The 22,403-nt window shown below is 40.7% G+C and overlaps 1 protein-coding gene and 1 non-coding gene across 13 annotated transcripts in view; one reads left to right on the top strand and one right to left on the bottom strand.

Annotated features, from left to right (window-relative positions):
* The window catches only part of FHIP1A (FHF complex subunit HOOK interacting protein 1A), a 282,286-nt gene that overhangs the window by 240,342 nt on the left and 19,541 nt on the right, over positions 1-22,403 (bottom strand). The window lies entirely within an intron of this gene.
* Positions 18,813-18,919, top strand: LOC132520162 (U6 spliceosomal RNA). Its single transcript, XR_009540520.1, has one exon. It is a non-coding gene; the product is annotated as a U6 spliceosomal RNA (small nuclear RNA).

Here is a 22,403-nt window from a genome sequence, read left to right as displayed (position 1 = left end):
GAAAAGCAGCAACTAAACCCCAAACCATTTGCTCTTCAACCACAGAAAGCTGAAGATAATCTTATTTACTAAACATAGATCACTTGAGATCTGGCCAGATTCGTAAATGATGTTCCAAATGGAAACACTGCAAAGCCAGGAGTTGCTTACATAAGTCTTTTCTTCCAACCCTGAAAACAAACTGGACCAGTTTTTCTTGTTGCTTCTAGGAAAGCGATCATTTTAAGGCAATCAAGCAATTCAACAGAAGGGCTTCCCTAAGACCTGTTCATGCTCCATTTTTCGCCCCACCCCTGCCCCCCTTCTCTGAACAGTATTAGGTTTCCTGCCACTGAGTTTGCTTCCTTCTCCTTCAGTATCTATTTTAAAAAGTCTTTAGGCTACAGAAAGCATGCTCTATTAATCAGTCTTACCTTCTCATGTATTTTTGTAGTATATTCACATCGTTCAGGAAAAAACGTCAAGATGCAGTCCTTTAATTTTTCCGTGTGTGTGTGTGTGTGTGTGTGTGTGTGTGTGTGTGTGTGTGTGTGTGTGTGTGTGTGTGTGTGTGTGTGTGTGTGTGTGTGTGTACTCTTAAAAATTTCTCTTTAGGGCTCTGTGAGGTTTATGCAGACAGACCTTTCACAGAGGCCACTGTGTTTCCCAGGGTTCATGGTCACGGGCAGCCAGGTAGGAACAGCTGGGCTCTACTTTTCACTTCCTTGAGTTAAAGGCACTTAGACAGACAGGCTTTGACAGCTACAGTGTGCAGTAAGTCAGTGACATGTCTCTTAAAATGTGCTGTGTTAACACACCTTTACTTTTTGGTTGACTCAACAACCAAAGGTTTGTGAGGATACTTTCTTTCCACTAAATACCACGGGAAATGCCAGTGGTCCCGATAGAGATCCACTTGGCCCCAGAAAAGCTACTCAACAGCGTGAGTAGAGCTGTTGATGAGATAGTCAGACAAAAGACAGTGAGAGAAGTCAGTGCCCTCCACCCGTGGAAAACCTCACTTAGTTTTAAAGTGCATTGTGACAGGAAGCCCTGGATTAAATCTCAAGCCATACGTTTTAGTTCTTTATTCCACAGCTCTAGCTATTCCCTCATTCACAGTTAGGAAGCCAAAGGTACGAAATATCCAGTAGAGTTTACTCACATCTGCCAAAGCTCGGACCAAGCCTCATGCAGTCAGATTTTCCCCTCCTACGTGTTGCCCACACACCACACGCATCTTCTGCACCTCACAGGAACTAGTACTTTCTTTACCCCCTACCAAGGCCTCACCTCCCTGGGCACCTGAGGAAGATGTCTAGAGCCTGTCCACACCACAGCACACCTGATCCTGCTGTCTCCTTCTCCTCCAGGGCCAAGGACACTGCCCATTCTCCAATGCCCGGCTGCTTCCTCCAAGGCCTCAGAGCTGGCCACTGCCAACACTGTGAATAGCCTGGCCACTGACTGACAACTTTTTTCCTATCCAATGAATGCAATTCGAAGTTCTGTGGCCTAAAATCAAAACACATCACAGAGCTCAAGACCCAGAGGCAGACAAACCTGTCTTGGTTCTCTGCTACTTACTACCTCTGTGACACGGGCAAAAAGCCTCAGTTTTATCTCTGAGATGAGGATAGTAATAGTATTTACCTTTATTATGAAGACAGGACAAGATAATGCATGTACCCAGCAGAGTAAGCTCTCAAAAAATGTTAGCTATTTTTATTACCATTATACTCTACTCCACTATGCTGTTACTACAGCAGGAACTGGCATAAGCAGGCTTCTAGCCAAATTTGGACTTTCTGTTTGGCCACCACAATGTAGTCTGTGTTTTCTTTTTACGTTAACGCCTTTGGAGAGGTGAGCATCCTCCCACCGGTCACAGTCCCCACACTCCTCCTTAGAATCTTTTTTTCTTTACTGAAGTCTAGTTGATTTACAATGTTGTGCTAATTTCTGCTGTACAGCAAAGTGACTCAGTTATACACATAAATATATTCTCAATATTCTCTTCCATTATGGTTTATCCCAGGAGCTTGGATATAGTTCCCTGTGTTATACAGTAGGACCTTGTTATCCATCCTAAATGTAACCCCAAACTCCCAGTCCATCCCTCTCCCTCCCCACCTCCCCCTTGGCAACCACAAGTCTGTTCTCTAAGGCTATGAGTCTGTTTCTGTTTTTGTAGATAGGTTCATCTGTGTCATAATTTAGATTCCACATATAAGTGATATCATGTGGTATTTGTCTTTCTCTTCCTGACTTATTTCACTTAGTATGATAATCTCTAGTTGCATCCTTGTTGCTGCAAATGGCATTATTTCATTCTTTTTTATGGCTGAGTAGTATTCCTTCGAATCTTACGTGCTCATTATACAGCTGTCTGGCCCCTAAGTTTGTGACACCCTTTCCCCTCAAGCAAAAGGTCTCAGAACTACAAGGAATTTTTTAATAAAGACATTAGAGGAATAGGACAGCCAGACATTATACTAAAAGCAATGTCTTTTTAAAAACCACAGCAAAGACACACCAATTTCCAAGAAGATTAAGACGTCTCAACCAGTCAAAAGGCCCATATGTGACAGGTAGGGAGAAAAAGGAATAAACTCTACTCTGTAGTATTATAGTCAGTAACAACTTCCAAAACATGGAGAATTTGTGAGGTTCTTATAAAACACAGAATCCCACTGTTAGCTTTCCAGGTGTGGCACAAAATGGACAGAGCAAATATCATAAGGGCAGATCGGAAAACATACCCCCAAAGCCCGCCTCTTCCCTAAGTGTGAAGGCCACACTGCCCAGGCAATTTCTTGTTCCAAATGTTCCTGTCAGCTGTCAGTAGCTTTGCACATATTAAAAAATTAAGTTGTCTGACATTTAGTATTTTTCTTTTCTTCCTAAACCCACATAAATTTTCCGTGACTGATGAAAAGATGTAACTAATAATTAAGAAACACACACCTTCTTAATAGCATACATCATTTCTGGAAAAGAATACCACTATAAAAAGGACAAAAAAACTAAACACTATAAGAATACAAAGATATTTACCTATTACAGAGATTTATTACTATCATAAAATTAAACAACCATAATTCTCTTTATTAGAAAAATCTCCATTTCCTTCTATCATTCCCAAAAGTGGGTCCACTGAAAACATTCTCTTTAAAATAAGGTCATTTGCTTTAAAATACTCTAAAATGAAATCAAGTGGGCTTTTTTCAAGGTTTACAAAAAAATTTCAAAATAACTATAAAATAAAAGGTAGGCAAGGTCAAAATTATCATTGCAATAACCAACACAATGATCTTGTATAAACCCAACTCATATTTATTCTTTTTTTTAATGAAATGAAAATTTATTAACTAGGAAAGGTAGACATCATAACTGAAAAAAAAAAAAAAGCTGCTTACAAATCCTATGTACCGGACAACTTCACTTTGATAATACATGCATGCAGACACAAAGACAAAAAGATCTAGAAGCATATACTAGGTAATAACAGAGAGATATATGTATAATGAGGTAAACTCTGGGTAGTGAAAATATGTTTTCTCTTATTTTTGTTTTCCTATAGCTTCTATATGTATATATATGTTTTTGTAGCAATAAGGTAGTTGTTAAAAATACCATGTTTTTTAAAAAGGCTATAGTGTTTACTTATTCATCAGACCAAAAGGTCAGCTGGATCCCTGAAAAGCTTGACAGGTAAATTCTTTTTTTTTTCTTCAGATTTTAAGGGTTTTTTTTTTAAACTTTTTATTTTACATTGTAGTATAGTTGATTAACAATGTTGTGATAGTATCAGGTGATCCAACTCATAAGTTATTCTTTATGGAATCCGTACACCCTCTGGTGTGAGAATCCAAATAAATATATAGTCAATTACATAGAAAAAACAGGTCATATTCCACACTGTTAACAGTGACTATTTCTAGGTAGCCAGATTATAGGCGATTTATTTTCCTTCTGTGTGGTATTATATGCATGTTTTCCAAGTCTTTTGCTCTACAAAAAAGGTTATTACTTTCAGTATCAGATGAAAAATGTTATTTATATATTTTAATAATCCTGTACCTAACTACGATTAGAGGATCAGGGTATATTTTCTAAAGGACCCAGTTCCTGAAGGAGTCGGGAGTCAAAAGTAGCTCTGTCCAAGGTGTTCCTCATTTGCTCTGTCTTCACCTGATCTCCTGGGAGGCTTAATGACCAGCTTCTACTGCCCAGAGTTCCTGAGCACTGACGCTCTGGCCGCACAGCACTGACCTCTCGGCCGCCCTGGGCATGTTCTCCAGGGCTCAATGCTCTACCTTACACCCTGGACTCCTTGCAATGGAAACTGTTTTACATTTGTTCTATGGACCTCGACAGAGCTTAGCACAGCTCTCTCAACACACAGCAGGCTCTGGCTATCTATTTGTTAAACATGAATGAAATAACTCGTTAACCAATTAATTAACAGTAAAGTAAATCCAGTGCTCTGCTTCTTGGCCTTTAAAGACAGCGTGCTATTATGTGTCGTAAGGAAGACTGAGGAGCGGTCCCACTGACCCAGATCAGAACTACTGATGGGAAGGCTTTCAGGAAACACCCAAAGCACCAAGGGAAGAAGCTGTTTCTCTCTGAGTCAGCTCTGAACTTCCAAAGTAAGGGGAACAGACCTCGGGGGCGGGGGCACATCTCAAGAAAGCAATGCAGTCAACTCCTACTGCTTGTATCATTCCCATGCAAGGGCATGTGAGGTTAGCTGTGGGCTCCTAATCCAGCTTTACTATTCCAAAGAGAACTAAATCAGCAAACAGTGGGAGGCAGGAGTAGCTGATCCCTGCTGGGTCATGACCTGCCGCCTTTAATGACAGCAGTGGTTATCTCAGTTTACACAGCCTATGAAGCACTGGCAGAGTTTTCAGGGTTCTTAGACAAAGTGCTATTATTACAGTAACGCTGAGGACTGTCGAATAATAGAGGAAACACCATTACATTCTTTAGCTTCAACAGCTTTAATTATATTTACTGTGAATTCTCAAACCAGTGGGTGTACAAACTGTACAGAGAAAAATGTAAGTTGTATGTGTAAAATTAATTGTATTGGGTACTGTGATGCTACTGTTAATCTAGTGCTTGTGATTATTAAACTGAGCTGCTTCTGAGTCAAATTATCATCTATACAAACTGCCATTTAGAATGGCCAAGTGCAGGGGCAGGTGGAGACTGGGATTTGATCTCCCAAAGAGGCTGGGTCGCTCTGTCTGTCCCAAACCACAGTAAAGAATGATTTTTGTTTTACCTCTGGAAGCCAAGAATTGCTGTTGGAGTTAAGTGATGTCCACAAAAGTGGACAAGGAACGAAAAAAATAAACCCACAAAAAACCTTCATTTACACAAACAAACTTAAGGGATGTATTTATAAATATTCATAACCTCTTTGAGTATAATCTTTCAGGTGGTTGTAATGCAACATTTACAGTCAAACATGTAACGCTTCCGTGATTTCAAAAATGCCCCGAGGAAGCCCCTGTGCATCTCTTAGGCTTCCTGTGTTTTACTACAACCTCTGCTTGAGATTTTTTTAAGCCAAATTTGCCTAACTTGCTGTTTTCTTCACAGGACTGTAATTGTTAGGTACACTGAGTGCTTTAAACAAACACAGCTGTAAACACAGGAAAATGAAAATTTGCCCTGGGGAGAAACATAACAAACTTGCTAGCCTCTTTAGCTCTGCAAAAGAGCTATTTCACAGAGTCTTTGTCATAAGAAATGCCTGTATTTTGTAACAGCTTGTCCCATGTCACACAAGCAGACCCAAAGTTATTACACAAACAAAGTTCCTGGACCAAATGGGAAAAAAATGGCTGCCAGCCTCTCACACTAATAACTCCAATGCTTCCTGGTGAGCCGCCAAGGTGTTACACCTGAATCAAGAGGCAGATGAATGCAACATCACAACCCTTTAAGAATCAACTCTCTTTGACTTAACCCAGTGATATTTAAAAAGCCATATTTTATCACCTCCTTCCCACAACAAAAAAACAGAAAATAACAAATTTTGATAAGGATGTGGAGAAACTGGAACCCTGTGCACTAATGATAGGAATGTAAAATGGTGCGGTTGCTATGGAAAACAATGTGGGAGTTCCTCAAAAAATTAAGGGGACTTCCCTGGTGGTGCAGTGGTTAAGAATCTGCCTGCCAATGCAGAGGACACGGGTTCGAGCCCTGGTCTGCGAAGATCCCACACGCCGCGGAGCAACTACACCAGTGCATCACAACTACTGAGCCTACGCTCTAGAGCCCGCGAGCCACACTGCGGAGCCCGCTCACCAAGAGCCCGTGCTCCGCAACGAGAGAAGCCACCGCAATGAGAATCCCGCGCACCACAACGAAGGGTAGCTTCACCGCAGCTAGGTAGCTCACCGCAGCTAGAGAAAGCCCACGCGCAGCAACGAAGACCCAGTGCAGCCAAAAATAAATAAATAAATAAATATTTTTAAAAATTAGTTTTTAGAAATACCACGTGATACAGCAATTCCACTTCTAGACATATACCCAAGAGAAAGCAGAATCTCAAAGAGATATTTGTATACCCGTGTTCATAACACCATTATTCACCATAGCCAAAAGGTGAAGGCAACCCAAATGACCATTCAATAAATAAAATGTGGTATAAATAAATGTGGTACACACAATGGAATATTAGTCATACAAAGGAAATTCTGACACATGCTACCACATGAATGAGTCTTGAGACATTATGCCAAGTGAAATAAGCCCGTCACAAACAGAATAAATATTGTATGATTTCACATATATGAGGGACCTACAGTGTTCAAATTCATAGAGACAGAAAGCAAAAAGTTGGTTGCCAGGGGCTGGGGAGGGAGGGAGAATAGGGTACAGAGTTTCAGTTTTGCAAGAAGACAAAAGTTCTAGAGATGGGTGGTAAGGATGATTGCACAACAATGTGAATATACTGAATGCCACTGAACTTTACACTTAAAAATGGTTACATGGTAAATTTTATGTTATGTATTATTATAGTTTGTTAGGGCTATCATAACAAAGTTTCATAGATTGGGTGTCTTAAACAACAGAAATTTATTTTCTGATAATTCCGGAAGCTAGAAGTGTGAGATCAAGGTGTGAGCAGGATTGGTTTCTTCTGAGAACTTTCTCTTTGGTTATCAATACTGTCTTCTAGCTGTGCCTCCACGTGGTCTCCGCGCCGTAACTGTCTGTGCCTTAATTTCCTCTTCTTATCAGGACACCAATCGTACTGGACTAGGGCCCATCCTAAAATGACCTCATTTTAACTTACATCATTAAAGACCCTATCTTCAAATACAGTCACATTCTGGGGTACTGGAAGTTCGGGTTTCAACATATGAATTTAGCAGCAGCGGGAAGCGATTCAGCCCGTAAGGTGTATATTTTACCACACTTTTAAAATAATAATACAATAAAATAAATGAGAGCAGGCAAAGGGAAAAGAACAATCTGAGGGAGGGCCCTGAGGAAGGAAAAGGATGTGATTAGAGGAAATGAAAGAAGGCCCGTGAGGCTGCAGCAAAGGGGGCAGTGATCGCTAGGATTACAAACAGAAGGTAAATGAAAACACAATCCTTGAAAATTCATTCCGAAATTTACAAAAACTCAAAAAAAGTAAACCTTCTTAAAAGAACAGTCACAACAAAGAATAAGCAACTTATGTAAAAGAGGTATTGGGCTTCCCTGGTGGTACAGTGGTTAAGAGTCCGCCTGCCGATGCAGGGGACACGGGTTCGTGCCCCGGTCCGGGAAGATTCCACACGCCGCGGAGCGGCTGGGCCCGTGAGCCATGGTCGCTGAGCCTGCGCGTCCGGAGCCTGTGCTCCGCCACGGGAGAGGCCACAACAGTGAGAGGCCCGCGTACCGCAAAAAAAAAAAAAAAAAAAAAGAGGTATTGCTATTTACCTCTGAAAGACTTCTCTGCACTGAAAAATATACACTACTTCAGTGTCCATCTTTGCACTTCGTTAGAGCCCTAAATGTTCCAAAAACTTTTTTTTTCAGCCTTGGGTTTTTTAAACAATATTATTGTAGTGAAATATACATAACATAAAATTTACCATTTTAACCATTTCTACAGTTTTTATTTATAGGAATATCACCACTTAAAAGAAAATGTCCTTTAAGTCAGGATACACTGTTAAATGGAGAAGAGAATGGCTAGTAATTAATGCTCTCTTTTTATAAAGCCAACTTACTTTTCCATTAAATTTCAGAAATGTGTAAACCGGGGAGTCAAGAAAAATACCTTTAGAGATCTGGGTTAAAAATACATTAGCGATCTGGGTCAGCATCCACCTCCCAACTCCTCTGTTCCCCAAGTACTGGCCACCCTGTGGTCTGACACCATTGAAGCACTTAGATCTCTTAGCATCAAGCATCATGAGCACTGTACTCCAACTTAAATAGTACACACTCCAAAGAAAACATTCTGAGTTACTGAATGTCAAGGATATATTTTCAACCAGAATTGTTTCACAATAGAGGGAGATTAAGAGGAGGGATGGAAAAAAGACTCCAAAAGTTTTTAAGTGCCAAAACTTACTTTTCAATTTGTCAAAGATTAACCACAAATAAATAGAGAAAAAGAGAGAATGTTATAATCATGGCTGCAGGAAAACTGACTGCTGGACATGAATACTGCCTTTTCCTCCTGATGCAATGGATCCTGCCCACAAAAAAATAAATTCCATCACATATTATAGATACACATACACACACACTCTTATATATTCAGGATATACAAGGAACACCCACCAGTCAATAAGAGAAAACGGGGAAAACATGGCAAACTTTCATAGAAGAGAAAGCATGAAAGGTTAATAGCCATATGATAATATATCTTTAACCTCATTAATAATCAGGAAAATTAAAATCACAGTAAGATATATTATACTAAACATAAATTACATCTCAATTTTAAAAACACACAGTAAGATACGATTGCACACCCACCAAATAGGCAAAAATATTTGAAATCTGATCACACTAAGGTCATCAAGCCAAGGGCAACTGCACACACCAGTGTAGTCTATCCTGGTACAGCCACTCTGGCAAAGACGTGTCATCACCTAGTAAAATTAAATATGCATATACTCTATGACCCAGCTATTCCACTCCTAGGTTTATACATTTAGAGAAACTCTAGCATATATACAACAGGAACTACGTTCATACCAGTCTTCCTCACGATTGTGAAAAGTTACACAAACAAGTGTCCATCAGCAGCAGAAAAGATAATTAAATGTGGCATATTCTTACAATGCAATGCTATACAGCGGTAAAGTAAATAAAATATAGCTTCATGAATAAACATGGATGAATCTCAAAAACAATCTTGAGTAAAACAGCAAGGTACAGAAGAATACAAGTTATGTGATTCTATTTATTCAAAGAGCCAAAGCAGCTAAAATTAAACAATTTATTGTTTGGAGATAAACATACATAAGACAAGGGAATGACTTTGAAAATGAAGGATGATGGTAACCACAGGAGGCAGAGAGGGTGAAGAAGATGCAATCAAGGAAGGGTACCCAGGGTTTTCTAAGGGACCGAAAACGTGACGTGCCACTTCTTAAGCTACATAGTAGGTACGAGTGTTCATTTTATCACTTTTCTTTAAATTATACATATATTCTATGTGTATGATGTATCTCTCATTTAAAAAAGCAAAATAAAAGCCAAATGCTATTTTTTAAAAGAACAACTTTGAGGTTTCAGTTTCAAGATGGTTGATAGCCTGGTTCTCCCACCTGAATCCCTAATGAAGTGAAAGCACCAAAAAATAAAATAGAAGAATTCTGTAAGATTAAAAAGAGTTTACTGGACACGGACCTAGAGAACAAACGTACGGACACCAAGGGGGGAAAGGGAGGGTGGGAGGTATGAACTGGGAGATTGGGATTGACTTATACACACTAATATGTATAAAATAAATAACTAATGAGAACCTGCTGTATAGCACAGGGAACTCTACTCAATGCTCTGTGGTGACCTAAATGGGAAGGAAATCCAAAACAGAGGGGATATATGTATACATATGGCTGATTCAGTTTGCTGTACAGTAGAAACTAACACAATATTGTAAAACAACTATACCCCAAAACATTTCTTATTAATGCACTATATATATATATATATACCCACACAAAATTTTACAAAGCCACCAAGAGGTTTCTGATCAACAAAGTCATGAGTTTAAAAAGCAGAAGGGTGTGACATATACACACTACTGTATATAAAATAGATAATTAGTAAGAACCTACTGTATAGCACAGGAAACTCTACTCAGTACTCCGTAATAGCCTATATGGGAAAAGAATCTAAAAAGAGAGTGGATATATGTATATGTATAACTGATACTTTGCTGTACACCTGAAACTAACCCAAGATTGTAAATCAACTCTACTCCAATAAACACAAAAAAAAAAAAAAGAAAAGAAAAGAAAAAGAGTTTGCTGGAAGAGAATTTTAAATGCACAAGAGATTGCAACAAAATTCTGGAAAACGAAACAGGAGATGGGAATGTGGTGACAGATGAAACAGTGAGGGGAGAGCTGCCACCCATGGGCCACCAAGGAGACAATCTGCTCAAGAGAAGCCCAGGGAGGCTTCAGGCTCAGAGTCAACAGGTATCACAGAGCGGGGAGGATGACACCAGGCAGCAAACAGGGGGATAAAGTGATGACGGTTAGCACGCCCCCCCCCGCCTCCCCACCCTCTAACAGAGCCTTCAGGCAGCATGGCCAAGTATAATGACAAACATCTGGGGGTTCATCTCTAAAGGAATAGAACCAATCGTGGCAGCAGGGCATGAGAGATGGCTTGTGGAGGTTTCCGATGTGAATCTTGGTTCCTCAGAGTAAATCCTCCTCATCAGGGCATTTTCGGGGTGAAGCAAAGCTGGTCAGTGGACCGCTCAGTAGCCCTGCCCCCCACTCCCACACACACATACACACTGAGCTCTGTTTAGAATTCCTGCTCAAGGGAGGGAGGGGCTGGGGGGCGGTGGGGCGGGCGGGCTCTACATATAGATGTTTTCGAGGTAGTAAACTCTCCCCAGTCCTTCATCCTTAATTATGAAGAGGCAACCAGTCCTACAAGGAAAATCAGTAACCTTAGGGGTAAAAAACTGACACTGAGGGCTTCCCTGGTGGCGCAGTGGTTGAGAGTCCGCCTGCCGATGCAGGGGACACGGGTTCGTGCCCCAGTCCGGGAGGATCCCACATGCCGCGGAGCGGCTGGGCCTGTGAGCCATGGCCACTGGGCCTGCATGTCCGGGGCCTGTGCTCCGCAACGGGAGAGGCCGCAGCAGTGAGAGGCCCGCGTACCGCCAAAAAAAAAAAAAATTGTCTCTTTTGAGACTCTGACTTTGGAAAAATATAGGCTCTAACATGGCCTAAAACCAAAATCTCACGTCAATGCTGGCAGGTATCAATATGTTGGCCCACGCAAAACAGAAGGAAATAGGTGCAGGAAAGGCAGAACGAGAGAAGAGGCTATGTGATCACGACTCCTGACTTTTTAGCCTGTTCCACAGTCCTTAATGGGTCCACTGGTGTCATCAAGATGGGCTGTTAAGTCCTACATCTTTAAGTTTTTTTCTATTTTATTTAAGTTAATTCGAGAGGGCCTCTGTTCTTTCCAACCAATAAACTCCGACTAAAACAGCAGGCATCTGCTGTCTGGAGCTGCACAGTACCCAGGAGACACCACCCTGTCTGCTGTACCGCGGGGCACCCTGCCTCTCCCTGTACCGAATCAGAACACAACATGGGCTCCCACGGCCTGTCATCCTGTCAGCACTACGCACAAATGGGAGCCAGGCGGGACTGTTGAACATCATTACAGTTACATGTGATCAAATACGCCTGATAATTAAAATGTCAGAATCCAGAAGTAAACATACAGTGTATTCAATGAAAACTTGAAACTGTGGAACAATTGGAAAAGGAGGAGAATGTTAACTTGACTTACAATATGGAACAAGAGAACAAATCGTGCAAGATTTGGAAGAAAAAGAACAAATTAATGTCTTTTGTATGCCCACTGAGTTTTTCAATCAGCCTGAAAAATTAGAAAGCCAAGCAAAAATTCTCTTTCAATGACATGAATAAAGCTGACTTACTTAGGGCACAAAATGCCATTCTCTAGACTAATCTGAGCTGAACAAGAAAAAAAATATTCTTTGAAGTTCAAGCAATAGAAGCAAACTCTTTTGCATATTTGGAAGGTAACTTTCATGCATTCCCTGGCTGAATAACCAGAGTCAAACCACAGCATGAGAATCTTAAGCCAATGTCTGAGACCTTGAAAAATGGATACAGATGGTCCCCCGACTTACAATAGTTAGACTTACGATTTTTCTACTTTACGATGGTATAGGAGCCATACACATTCAGTAGAAACTGTATGTGGAATTTTGAATTTTGATCTTGTCCCATGCTAGTGCTAGGCAGTACATACTCTCTCATAGTGATGCTGGGCAGCTCCCAGTGAGGCACACGATCAAAAGGATAAACAACCAATACACTTACTACCATTCACTCCCATACAATCATTCTATTTTTCATTATCAGTACAGCATTCAATACCTTACATGAGATAGTCAACACTTTATTATAAAATAGTGTTTTGTGTTAGATGATTTTTCCCAACTGTAGGATAATATAAGTGTTCTGAACACATTTAAGGAAGGCTGGGCTAAGCTATGATGTTCAGCAGGTGAGGCGTATTAAACGTGTTTTCAACTTACAATATTTTGAACTTACTGTATTGAACAATACAATGGGTTTATAGGGATGTAACTCCACCGTAAGTTGAGGAAGATCTGTACTGTGCAACTGAGCAGGGAAGAAAATGGCCACCAGGTGAAGGGTCAAGGGATGGAGTATGTATGACTACCAGCCAGACTTGTCTTTCCTAGTTTCTGATTTCACAAACCAGTAAAATTACATACACATACACACACACACAAGCAGAGCCAATTCAACTGCCAATTTTCTATATTTCCAAATAAAGATAATTCACTTGAGTCCATTGCTATTACTAGAAGTAATTACATCATTTAATTTTTTAAAAAGATATTTTAATGCCAAAAAAGTAGGAAGGACTTGATCTTAGCATTTTCTAAAGCCCTTGAAAACAGCACAGGCTAGAAAATACACTTAAACTAAGTCAATTTTGTTCCAGCTTAGCAGGTGTTGCTTTAGCTGTGATTTGTGATTTATTCCCTAACCCCCAACTCCATTATTCCATTAGTCCCTTTCCTCAAAAGCAATAAATAGGCAAATGGAACATTTAAGAATTGGGCTTCCCTGGTGGCGCAGTGGTTGAGAGTCCGCCTGCCGATGCAGGGGACACGGGTTCGTGCCCCGGTCCGGGAGGATCCCACATGCCGCGGAGCGGCTGGGCCCATGAGCCATGGCCGCTGAGCCTGCGCGTCCAGAGCCTGTGCTCCGCAACGGGAGAGGCCACAACAGTGAGAGGCCCGCGTTCAGCAAAAAAATAAAAAATAAAAAAAAAAATGCAACATTTAGGAGCCCCAAACATGATACAGATGGCTTCACATATGTAAGGGCCGAAAAGCGTCCCTTGTTGATTAAAGGAAGACAGATTTGGATAGATAAAGAAAGAGGAAAACCAAGCGCGTGATGAACACAGTATGGTATGAACAGAGGGACATTAAAGCAGGAACGGGAATGCTTTAGGGGATGCTAAGGAAGAGGCTCAGCTGAGGGGAGAACAGACAAGGGGCACCTGTGTGATCTAGAACTGGAAAGTTCTTGGGGAGCTCACTGGACTGCAGGCTGCAGACCCGGGACTTTGTTTAGAAGCAACAAAGAATCTCCAATGGAACTAGATGACAAAGGAAGCATATGGCAACATTAACCCAACAGAAGCTATGATTTTAGCAGTAAGTTTTGGTAACTTTAGTAATTTCCTGGGCAGTTAAGCAGTTACCTCTAGTTCTGGCTCAAAAGGTTCCATTTGAGAAGATTCAGGCCCACCTATCTTGTGTGAAAATGCACTGTCACTGTTTCTGCACCTAGACCCTTGTGGGCAGTGACTGCCTTAATACCCCTGAAAATCATGTAATTTGCTCTGTCTTGGGTACGGCTGCCAACTCCTCTAGGATTTTGCTCTTGGTAATATGAAAGTATTCATTGGTGGAAATAAGAAAATCATGAAAGAGTGCTGTTTCAGAAGTGACCAATTAATAGAAATGTCCACTAGGCAACTGAAGATTCATTCATTTATCCGACAATATTTATTGAGCCCATATCTGGCTACCTACTGTGTGCCAGACACTTGAACAAAAAGAGATAAAGATCCCTGCCCCTAGGGCTTCCCTGGTGGCGCAGTGGTTGAGAGTCCGCCTACTGATGCAGGGGACACAGGTTCGTGCCCCGGTCCAGGAAGATACCACATGCCGCCGAGCGGCTGGGCCCGTAAGCCATGGCCGCTGAGCCTGCGCGTGCGGAGAGAGGGCCACGTACCGCAAAAAAAAAAAAAAAAAAAAAAGATCCCTGCTCTTGTGAAGCTTACATTCAAGTAGGGATACAATACAAACAAGAAACAATAAATACAGTATCTACAAGTATGTAAAAAGTGCTTTGGAAAAAAAGAAGTAAGATAAAAAGAAAAAGAAAAATCTAAAAAAGAAAAAAACTCAAATACTAATTGAAGCTAAGAGAAGAGATGAGTTCCCCAGGGAGTAGACTACCTGATTAATGCCCTTTCCACTTCTAAAACTCTACCACTCCAAATCAAGGAATTTGACACATATAACCTCAACCTTCTTGTTTAAGCAGAAGGTACTATCAAAGCATCACATTATTGTTGTGACTTAAAGAAATAACAGAGACCCATCACCAGGGAACTGTCCTCTTACAGATGAGAAAGTGGAGGACCACAGAATTTAAGTAAGATCACCTTAGAGCACAAGAGAACTAGGGGCAGATGGGAGTTCCAGAACTCTCTAGCTTCTTGTAACTTTTAAGAGCAGAAGCCCTTTCAGTCACTTCAAAAGTACTTCAAACCCTCTTGGAGGCAATGAAAAATATTTTTATTACATAAATAGTTTAGCCATATAATGGCAATAATAAAAATAGCACACACTTAATAGAGAACTTACTTGTGCCAGACACTCTTCTAAATCCTTGTCATGAGTAAGAAACTCACTTAATCCTCACAACAACCCTGTGAGGCAGTAAGACTTCAGAGTGAGTGGTTTTAATGCCACGCCACCCCTTCAATTATTTATGCATACCTTCACAGAGCATAATCCTTATCACTAATTAGGAAACTGAGGTCTAGATTTTTCATCTGGACTTGGCAGAATTAGATATTTGTATATCAAAAATGCAACCATTTAAGCTTCATTTGAAGTAAACATGTTTTAGAAGCAAAGGAAATTTGAAACTATATAATCAGTATTATGCTAAAAAAAATGGTATTTCGGTAATTCAATAAAGGGTCCTCAAAGGTATGTTTTCAACTAAACAGTCTTCAGAGAAAGACACTATTTCAAGACCCTAAGTAAAGTTTTTAAAAAATGAAATTCTAGTAAGGCAGATCTTTTTTTATGTTTCACTTGAACAAACCTTATGCTTTGATTTTCACAGAAGGGAAAGGGAGAGAGAAATACAATGAAAAAAAGTTCTTTCCCCTAGTATTTGTCTAAGCATTTAAAATTTTAGATTAGATTTTAGAAAAATCAGAATCATGAGGCTTACCAGTAACACATGATAACATAATAAAATACAATAAATTTTTAAAAAACATAGTTTCCCTTTCTCAACACACCAAATATAGATTGTGTAAATTCAATTATAAAATAAAGTGTTACTATGTATCTAAAGTTGAGGATCTTTTTGCCTTCAGTTCACTAGGTTCATTTTCATTGCAATGGACTTTCCTATTAAAGAGTTTTGACTATATGTCACATACAATTACAATTCACTCCATGGATCTGTCCACATTCTTTAGTGGTACTGGAATTTCATCATATAGAATAACAGTTGAATACATGGATCATTGGCTACAGCTCACAACCATTTTAGAGATGACATAATCTGCATTACACAGTAGATATGTCTACACTGTTTGTATGCATGGATCTCAAAGCAACTTCTAAACCTTCACTGGTAAAATTGCCCCTCTCCTAACAAACTCCTTGTCTTTTTTCTGTGAGAGAAGAGAATTAATCTTCCTTACTGGAGCAAGGTTGGAGAGGCCAGGCTCCCAACTTTCATGCATCATATATTCAGATAAGACACAAAGAGGAAAACAGCATATGTTGGCTCCTATATTCAACATTCTTTTCTCATCCTTAGGAGCATCCCACTTCATTGTGCCATATTTTTAAACATACAATCCCTCTGACCCTCAGCATATTTCAAAACCTCCACTGGCATACTACATATTTCTTTCTCCTTATCCTTACCACCACGGAGGGCCCAACATGAAGCTATTTTTGAATGGCCTAGTCACAGCTATTACCTGAGTGCCAAATGGGTGCAAGACACTGTGACGGCACTGTAAAGAATATAAACAAAAGTAGTAGAATCCTTGTCTTCAAACAGCTTTTAAAACTAGTAGGATTAGATAACCGTACCAGTCACTGTAGCCACAAGGTAGAATGAGAGCCAGAATTGAGGTGTTGTAGACGTTTAAGGGGGAGGAGGGACTCTGAGCTTTGCTGCAGCCAACATGTAGAGGGAAACATGATCTGTTATAAGATTCAGTGTCCCTGGGGTAAAAATAAACCGGTTGCTCAGAGAAAGAACAACTATTTTTGCTACTGAGATCAGAAAGCAATTCAACCGATGGTTTCTAAGAGAAAGTTCTGTTAAATGTAATAAAAATCCTAAGGATATTTTTTTTACAATAAACAAGGGTAAGTTTGAAGAGGGCTGAGAAGCTCTAATGAAAACCAAGAAATCTAACAATGACAAGAGGCAGAAGAGCAGGCCTCAGCTCTACCATGACTGCAAACTCCACACGTGCAGAAGATCGTGAAGCATGACTGACATTGAGAATAACTGCATTTCTCTGGGCGGAATGAGATGGCGTCTAAATAGTAAAAACCACTGTGTTATTTAACTGAATTCATTTATCCTTATACAAACAGAATCACAAAGACATTTTGATGTCAACATTTGACATTTCATGTAAATAGAAAGTAGGTCATCAGTTGAAACAGACAAAAGTGACATATCTAAGAATTACTTTTTTTTTTTTTTTTTGCAGTATGCGGGCCTCTCACTGTTGTGGCCTCTCCCGTTGCGGAGCACAGGCTCCGGACCCACAGGCTCAGCGGCCATGGCTCACAGGCCCAGCCGCTCCGCAGCATGTGGGATCTTCCCAGACCGGGGCACGAACCCGTGTCCCCTGCATCAGCAGGCGGACTCTCAACCACTGCGCCACCAGGGAAGCCCAGAATTACTATTTTTAAAACAAAGTTCCTAAAAATATCTCATCTAACATGCACTTGATTCTACAAAGTTTTTTGTACCACTTAAATTTATATCAGCGGGCTTCCCTGGGGGCGCACTGGTTAAGAATCTGCCTGCCAATGCAGGGGACATGGGTTCAAGCCCTGGGCTGGGAAGATCCCACATGCCAAGGAGCAACTAAGCCTGTGTGCCACAGCTACTAAGCCTTTACTCTAGAGCCCGCGAGCCACAACTACTGAGCCCGTGTGCCACAACTACTGAAGCCTGTGCGCCTAGAGCACGTGCTCCGCAACAAGAGAAGCCACCGCAATGAGAAGCCTACACACCGCGATGAAGAGTAGCCCCCGCTCACCGCAACTAGAGAAAGCCCGCGTGAGGCAACAAAGATCCAACGCAACCAAAAATAAATAAATAAAATTTTAAAAAATTTATACCAGCATAGGTTCACAGTTTTCCCACTTTATAAGAACTGACAGGATCGTTTGAGGGAAGGATGATACTTTGTCAAGTTTAAAATTGGGGTAGAATTTCTGCTGGAGGCTACACAGGGCAAATAAGATAATCACAGATATCCCCTTAATTATTTGGCGATCTTAATTTAAAAGACTTTTGTTATAAAGGAATCTAGTTCTTCATCCAATCACTGAAAGCAAAAGTTTCCTCCTAAAAAAGAAATTTCTTTAGACGACAGAATCTAAGAATGATTGGTGGAAAGAGGTCAATTCTTTTTCCCTAACCAGTGACCTGCTCATTGCTCAACAGTGAACACTACACAGTCTTCTGAGGCAGGGTTTGCATACATTGATTGGAAATAAAAGCATTACTCGATCATATCAGCTCAAATTCCAGTGATTAGTCCCAGGCCATTAATGACATCAACTCCAGGTTTCCAAATGGACCAACTATTAAAATTTATGAATGACTGACAAAAAAATTCCAATTCTTTTGCAAAGATTCATACACCTGGAAATGAATAACTCATCAAGAGGCAGAGTGGGCGGGGTCGGTGTGCAAATATTTACTCATGAACTTGGCTCCTACATTGCATCATTTTTCATTTAGTTTTACAGTCTGTGATTATATGTACCATTTGCCTAAAAACTCACAGTTCATAGAAAACAAAGAACATAAATTTTAAATGTGATGAGTCCTATTTATGTACTGATCTGTAACATTCTAAGTATTCAATACATCTCATTCATATAGTGAACACCATAGTGGCATTATTTATTTAGCCCTCATCTCATTCTACAAGGAATCTGAGATAGCTTATGAGAAATGCATGTATTAAGGAAGGAAATTAATAATCATGACCAAGGAGTGCTCACTTGGGCTACACACACACTAAAACTGGAATGATAGAGAGAAGATTAGCCTGGCCCCTGCACAGGGATGCCATGCAAATTCGTGAACCACTGCATATTTTTTAAAAATCATGACCAAGGAAAAAAATCATAAATTAGAGAAGAAAATGAAGACTGTGGCTGGTATAAGAGATATTGGAATAGAACTCAAATTTGGAGACCTATTTGAGTCCTACACAGTTACTACAGTTAAGCAGAGAATTCGAGTCTGTGCTTCCTAACAGCCAAGGTGAAAATGTCAATGTGATTAGTTATATGATTTTCTATGAGGAACAAACATCTACACTCCTTCAGGAAGCAAAGCTGTTTCTTATCACTTACTGTGAAAGAGCTGCTCTAGGAGACTCTGAAAGATGTGATGGAAAAATTTCCCAATAGCATTTCAATGGCAAATAAGGTCACAAAGCTGGTTTTTTTTATGTTGTCCCAGATTAAAACTGAATTCTACAATGGAGTCAAGATAATATGGCCAAGGCGCACAATTTTTCAAGCAACATGGTGGACTGAGCTGAGAATAAAGAGCTGGAAGTCCAACAGTGTAGTTTAAGAGATTATTAGCACTAAAGTGCAAGAACAAAAATTAAAATAAACAGCCAAAATTATGATGCTTCTAAGTTTCCATCCTTACCGCCTTTCTCTCTTTGAACGAGTAAGTCCCTGACCAGTGTCATCTATTCCACAACTGAAACCACTTAATTATCTCCCCAATCTACATCTTCTAACCCAGAGCTAAGGTCTCCTTTTCATGTATGTATCTGACACTTTTACCTCAAGGTCCTACCAGCACCATTAACTCCACAAGTCCCAAACTAATCTAAGTTATCTGTCCTCTCAAACACATTTTTCCTTCTGCCATCCTCAGTTTGTCATAGAAATCCTATCCTCTCAGTCACCTGGGCTAACATCCTTGGAATCATTTTTTTTCCTTCCTCTCCATAACTGCCCCCTTCTGATCAACAGTCTGCCTTACTGTTCTCCCTGTACGACTGGCCCACATTCTCTACTCCAGCCCCAGGGCCACCTTCCTGGATCAGATCCCCAGTACCTCAGGGCCATCACAATAGCCTCCTGAATTACTGTATTCTCTCTCCCCACTCCAATTTCTCATATACACTACTGCAAGAATAATATTTCTAAGGTTGTGACTATGTCAGTCTACTAAAAAAAAACCTGTAGCAGGTTCCCTCTGCTTACCTGAAGCAAACCAGTCTACCTAAGCCCCCAGTGGCTTTCTCTCTTACACACCCTATGCTCCAGCCAGTCCATAAACTCATAAGTCTAGGCACTCCCAAAGTAAGCTCGATCTTTCCTCTTGTTCACAGTAGTATGGCCCTGAGATGCCCTCCCCTTCACCTCTACATATTTAAAGACCAAGTTTAAATGCCACCTCATTCAGGAAGCCTTCCATAATTCTCTCTGTAAGAAGTACCACTTCCTCCTGCCGCCTCCCCCCTGCACTTGTCTAGGGCTGTAATCCCAGAGGAATGACCATATCCTACCGTCAGCCTCTTGCTGTCTAGCCTATGCTTGAGACCGCTCCACAATCGCCATCCTAAATACACACTCGGTCCTGGCAGCACACAGCTCACCGTCACCCCTCAGGTTCCCTCCACAGCACTTTGTTCATACGTGAATCACTGCACACGCTGATTCTACTGTAGTTCGCTGTTTACACGTCTACCTCCTCCAGGGCAAGGATCAAATCTTATTTATCTCTGCAGTCTAATGTAGTCAGCTCTCCGCACACCATCCGAGCTTAATTCCCTGCAGAAAGGGTCTTTTCTTGCTTATTTCTTGTGTCTCTCCCACGAGAATGTCCACTCAGTGAGAACACAGACTTTGCTTGTTTTGATCTCCACTATTTTCCCAGCATCTAAAACAGTGTCTGACACATACTAGGTGATCAAAAGCGTAGGATGAATTGATAAATTGCTGCATGATTCTCACTGTCTAGCCCAGTCCCGGCACACCATAGTGCCAAAAAAATAAAAAGTTTGCTGAATGAATCTTGTCTTGTGTAAAAGTTATTTTTATACACATTTTAAAGCTCTAACAGTTAGTGATCTTCATATCCTACTCTGGTACCTAGCGTAGTGCTTTATCCATAGGAGGTCCTTGATTGATTTCTATTAAATTGAACAGGTAGTTCAATAAATTAATACCTTACTCGAGCTTTTATCTTCTAAATCTGAATTTGTCTCATCTCGTCAATAAAGAGGAATCTGTATTACTTCTTATGACACAGGATGCCTCCCTCCCAGGGGGAAGGCAGCACTGCAGAGCGAAGATTACCAGCGGTGCTGTCAGAGAGGTCTGGGTTCGGGTCCCAGCTCTGGCACTGCTCAGGTGTGTGACTTTGAGCACACTGTTTAACCTCCCTTCAGTTTCCTCCTTAGAAGAAGATTAGGAGGACCTCCCAGGCAGAGCAGTCTATTTACTTCACAGCTAAATGAACAGCCAGTCCTAAATCCTTTATTACCCCTTCTTTACCAGCCTTAAATCGTTCTAACTCATGTTAGACTATTTTAATATATGTTGCCTGAACCTGAGTGGGTCATTATTTAAAATAGTAGTGGATTATGTTTACAAGGCATTAATTCTCCATTAACTTTTCAGGACCTTACAGCCCTTCAGCACTCATCCAGAATGCACAGGTGACTTGAGCACATGACTGCCATCATTCCTAAGACTTTCTGGAGTCACAGCAACATAGTGGCCCAAGGTGGCACTACCCCACACAGAAGGGCAATCCTCTTTCCCACACAGGAAACAGCGCAACAATCGATAAGTGACGGGTACAAGAACTAGACCCATCAAATACATTACACAGTGACATGACCCTGGCTTAGGATGGGACGATTTCTTTTTTAAAATAATAATAAAGGGCTTAATGCTAATGTAAGTGCATCTCGATCAAAATGCATTCAAATCCCTCTGGAGGACAATTCCGTCAGGACGTAGGGAGTGCTTAGCCAGGACTCACACAGACGAATGTCACTGATCAGGTATGAGGTTATGACTCAGTCACAGGCAGGATTCACTGAGGTTCACGCAGATGGGCAGAGAACACAGTGAGTCTTCTGCACAAACGTTAAGAGGTCTTTTTCTAAAAGCCTTATTTAATAAAAAGCAGCGACCTGCCAAGGAAAATAATAGCATAGAACCAATCTTTAAAAGACAGAATTCAAAAGATCATTCTCTCACAAATCTTGATATTACTGCCTGGCACAGAAAATATTTGCATAAGGAGGCACAAAAATATTTTTTGCATAAGTAAATACTGTCAGCATGGAAGCAATATGAAAATGTAAGACTTTACTGTCAAGTAGTAAACCAAACAAAAAACAACTGAAAGCCAAATCTCTGTTGCTCATATGAAAAGAAGAACACTTGAGAATAAAAGGTCAATAGAACTTTTGTTGGCCAAATAGCTAAGGCTGGCCACCTTGTGAGCTGACAGAGCTGTCCACTATTCTGAGAGCGCCTACACCATGTTGAGTGTCTGAATGCATTTTCTCAAAAGTCAACAAGCGAAAAGCACAGTGCT

The sequence above is a fragment of the Lagenorhynchus albirostris genome, chromosome 4 (genome assembly GCF_949774975.1).
Source record: "Lagenorhynchus albirostris chromosome 4, mLagAlb1.1, whole genome shotgun sequence".
In the NCBI taxonomy this organism is placed as follows: Eukaryota; Metazoa; Chordata; class Mammalia; order Artiodactyla; family Delphinidae; genus Lagenorhynchus; species Lagenorhynchus albirostris.
This window is presented reverse-complemented; position numbering and strand designations above follow the sequence as displayed.